This window comes from Echinops telfairi, unplaced genomic scaffold (genome assembly GCF_000313985.2).
Source record: "Echinops telfairi isolate 266 unplaced genomic scaffold, ASM31398v2 ScPeMD7_31;HRSCAF=116, whole genome shotgun sequence".
NCBI classification, from domain to species: domain Eukaryota; kingdom Metazoa; phylum Chordata; class Mammalia; order Afrosoricida; family Tenrecidae; genus Echinops; species Echinops telfairi.
The window spans coordinates 36,117,550-36,122,199 of record NW_022103928.1 but is presented as its reverse complement, the minus strand read 5'-3'; the positions used below and the strand labels follow the sequence as shown (position 1 = coordinate 36,122,199).

Below are 4,650 nucleotides of genomic sequence, written 5' to 3'. Positions count from 1 at the left end.
AATGAATGTACAAATGCGCTTTACACAATTGATGTGTGTATGGATTGTGATAAGAGTTGTATGAGCCCCTAATAAAATGTTTAAAAAAAATTCTTGCCCTTTGATGATGGACGGACTGAGTTCGTCAGTTTTGGGTGGCACACCTCGGTTCTTGTTTCTCAACGCTGAAAGAAGTCACGCGGCAGAGGCACTTTTGCAATCCAAGTGATTTTTATGAGGAAAAGGGAAGTTTCAGGTATTACGGACTCAAAAAGTACACGCTATTTCTGCAAAGTGTACAAGGCCGCCTGCGGACCGCATGGGAACTCACTACTGAACTTGGCTGTTTCAGGGGCGCGTGGAAAAATACACGGAAGGAATACTGGAACAGGAGCGTGGAACGATGTGCAGAGCCAACAGCAGGAAATACCGAGAGAGTGAGGGGGCCACGAGTGGACCTGCAGGCGTGTGCTCACCCACATGTGGTAGGAATCTCACCCTTGGCTTGCGGCATGCCCCTGAACAAGAGAAGGTCGGGTGGCCTGTTTTTATCCCCTCCGCTCCCCACTGGCTGGGGAGGTGTGGTTGAGGGTATTGGCTGACCTTATTGGCTGAATTAAGTGCACCTGTGTGATGTCATGTGGCTAGCGTTGTGTGTGGGCCCAGGTTTAGCTTCACCTGCACTTAAGTGTCCTTGGTCTGTGCGTGCTCAGTTTTAGTGGCCAAGTTCTGGCGCACCCATGTTATGTCATATCACTGGTGCCTAGTATTGTGTGGGGGCTCAGGTGTACCTCCCACCTGAGACCTAGATGACTTGGGTCTGAGCATGCTCAGTTCTGGATTTTCCCATAGGTGTCTGAAATTAGTGTGCCTGATTCCTTTCCAACCCCCTCATTGTGGCACAGCCAATCCTTGTTCAGCGTAGGCCTTCAGTGGAGACACCCCCCTTTGTCCCTAATCTAGTCAGCTGACAATTTCACTCAGCATTAAGTGTTAACCAAGTCTGTCCATGCCATGAGGTACGTTGCAGTTTCAATCTTATTCTTTAGTGATGCAAAGTATTACGTTGCGTGTATGTACCAAAGTGTCTTTATCCACTCTTCCACTGATGAACATTGCTATTGTTTCCATCTTCTTGCTGTTGTGGACAGTGCTATGACAAAGTGCGCTGTGTGCTTTTACTTATCTATTCATGCTATGGCTTATACTTCTTCAGCGTACACCCTCAGCAAAGGGCCAAATGGCATTTCTCATTCCAGTCTTACCATGTTCCCCAGGGGATGCCTATTTTCACAGACTCACTAGCAGTATGTGAGGGTTCGTCTCTCCAAACCACCTCCAACATTTATTATTTACTGGTTTTTGAACTTTATTGTCAATGCTGGTGTAAGGTGGTCTCTTATTGTTGTCTTGATTTGCATCTCTTGGATGGCTAGGTAGAAAAAGGCAAAAGAAAAACAAACAAACCAAAAAAACTGTTTAGCAACTCAATTGACTTCTGCTTTCAGTCTTTCCTACCCCAACCTTCAGGTAGAAAATTCCATGATTCATCCAAAAATAAACAAACAAAATTATTGTAAAAGTAAATCCTCTGTATTATTTACCATTCCCACTACCACCATGATCACCTTAGCCCCAATAAATGTTTGTACTCTTATAAAGAACCTTTACTTCCTCCTAGGTATTTCTCCACCCAAGAGGAGGAGAAATATGTCTCTGTTCTTACATTTTTCTCCTCCCTTACTTAAATATTTTCCTAAGCACCCTATATTTTAGTTCCTGGAGGTAAGCTTTGGTACTGCTTGGTGTTCACATTCTCCTCTCTTGGTCCTCAACCAAGTCCTAGTATGCGTGAGGCACAATTTCTGGTGCATCTCATTTTGTAGGCCTCCACTCCTTCAGACAGATCTTGAGCCTGCTCTTCCAAATGGTCCCATGATGTTTTTGTGTCTCAGTAGTCTCTTATATACTGAAGAATTTGTTGGAGGTATGTTTTGTCTTTAGCCAACCATATCCTCTATGAAAATGAAAGAGAGTGTCTTAAATTGGACCTTCTAGTAGTCTTAAAGATGCTCCCTAGGAAACCAAGGGTGTGACTTGGTCCATACTCTCTACTAAAGTCATGATTTACTCCCAGCTTAATCCTATAATAGGGAGCTGCCTTGTTGATGACATAGTGTTTATGAGTTGGGCTGCTAACTGCAACGTCAGCAGTTCAAAACCACCAGCCACTCTTCAGGACTCTTTATTCCCATAAAGATTTACTGTCTTAGAAACCCGCAAGAGCAGTTCTACCCTGCCCTGTAGGGTCACTATGAATCAGAATTGACTTGATGGCAGTGAGCTTTTGTTTGCTTGTTATTTTAAGTCATGTAACAGAGATCTCCCTCCAAAATGGTATAGCCACAGGCATGGCGTGCAGAATGATAGAACATTACATCAGGGGTTATTACCAGAAAGGCCATATTAATTGACTACATCAATAAGTCTCAAGAAGTCACTTTGTTTTATAAGGACTCCAGGTGATTTTGATCTTTGAGGAATACAACTCTACCAGAGGGTGACTGGCAAACCCACACAGTGCTTAACTTTTGAAGCGCTTGAGGAGGAATCATACAGAGAACAACTGCAAACAGCAGAGTCACAGGAGCCAGAAGAGTGTAGATTAGATGAGAAGGGATGGGGGAGCAGAGCAAACAGTAGAACAGGAGAAACACACTGGCAGAAAGAGAAGCAGAGATGGCGGATTTTATTTATAAGTGTGTGAGTGTTCTACTGTGGAGCTTTTTCCTCCTGGATGGATGTCTACATTTGAGTTCTCCATAAGATTCTGGTTGTTTGCTATTCAGGCTAATTGCTGTTCTTAATTTTCTCATCTTCTTAATGAACCACTTAAGTGAGATGGCATAAAAGATAATGGTACCTTTGAAATAGACTGAATCTTCTCCATAAGGACCTATACATCAGTTAGGAATGCTTTTAGCCATAAGTAACAAAAATTTTCAACATTTAATAGTTGAAATCAGTAATATTTATTTATCATACATACAAAAGGAGTCCACAGGAAGGTGGCTGATAACATTGATTCAGTGACTTGATGACCAAAATAAATTAATCATAATAATTGTCATGCAGACACCTGTAATATTTCATTCCTACTCCCAGACTGTGGGCATATGCGAGTTTCAATACAAAATTAGATGCATTCTTGACTTGCCCATCACACAATGTAATGGTGAGAATGAAGTAACATGTGAAAATAATATGTAAGCAGGAGATGAATAAACAAGAATTATGCATAAATTTATCTGTTGATTTGTATTCTGTGGGAATAATTTAAGGATCAGTGATGCATTTGTAGACTCTCACTATAAAGAGGCAGCTGTGGAATAGAGGAACGGCGACTTATTTGGCAATCAGAAAACTGAGACAAGAAACTGGAAGTACCTCTTACTCCTCATATGTCCTGGAGCTAGCCTTCCATCCTTTCAACCTTAGCCGTATTGGTTAAAGTGGCAATTAATCTCGATACTAAATGAAGTTACGTATAAGGAAGTGATTTACAAACAGCAACTGCTATGCAGATGTAAGGCATTATCATTACCTCTTTTAATTGTATCCTCTGGAGACCCAGACACATCAGCTCTATATGAGAAGGAACTACATTTACTCTGAGTTAAGCTTCTGAAATATATTTTATAAAATGAATTGCTTCAGAAAATGTTCCAGACCGTCTGTATTGAGTGACCTCATAGCCATAAAGGGAGGCCAAACTCCACTTTAGCAAATTATTTGATAATTATTTTTGTATGACTAAAAAAGGATTTATAATCCTCTGAATTGAACACACTAACCCAAAATTCAACACTATACCATTCTAGACAAATATTTAAATCATAGTTGAACAGAAATAGAAATGACCTCTGGGGCCCAGAATTTTCTAAGATTAAAGGGAAAAGGGGGTTTTGAATGATGTTCCAGACATATAGGCGTGGGTCAGGCAAAATCAACTAACACCTTCCTCTCTTAAAATTTCCCGTTGATTCTAATATGCAGCCAGAATTACCAGGAGAGAGTCTTTAAAAATTCTGATGATTCATCTGGATCCCAGCTCAACTAAGTGTAGAAGAACTGGAAGGAGGAGCCAGGCATCATATTTAAAATTCAGTAGGTGACTCCAATGTGCAATTGGAGTTGAGGACCTCTATAGGGTCTATAGGGTCTATAGGGTCTATCCTTCACTATGCATTACTGCCATGGACCAAATTTGAGTTAAATGTTCACTAGTATGTATCTTTGAGGGCCTGGGGCCAGCATCTCAGGCTAAAAACACTCCTTATGATTTTTGCTCTGCAGAGTCTAATAAGTATTATGGACTACCTTTTATTTCCCATCTTCCTCTTTTCCAAATGGGAATTTTCACTGTGGGTTACTATGTTCTCTGTTTACCACTGTACTCTGGTGTGTCAGTGAGCAGAGGTTGTGAATCAATGAGGTGTTGTAGATCACTTGGTCCTTAAATATGCATTTTGCTTATAAACTCTTGGGTTGTGTTTCCTTAGAGAGGATAATTTTGATAAACAAAAAGATACTCCCTGTAATTAAGTCAGTTCTTACTCATAGGACAGGGTGGAACTGTCCCTGTGGGTTTCCAAGACTATAACTCTTTAT

At 41.0% G+C, this 4,650-nt stretch overlaps 1 long non-coding RNA gene across 1 annotated transcript in view; it reads left to right on the top strand.

The window, feature by feature from the left end:
* The window catches only part of LOC123521643, a 21,575-nt gene that overhangs the window by 7,038 nt on the left and 9,887 nt on the right, over positions 1–4,650 (top strand). Inside the window, exon 3 of the long non-coding RNA XR_006680032.1 lies at positions 332–464. This is a non-coding gene — a long non-coding RNA (uncharacterized LOC123521643). The remainder of the gene's footprint in view (positions 1–331; positions 465–4,650) is intronic.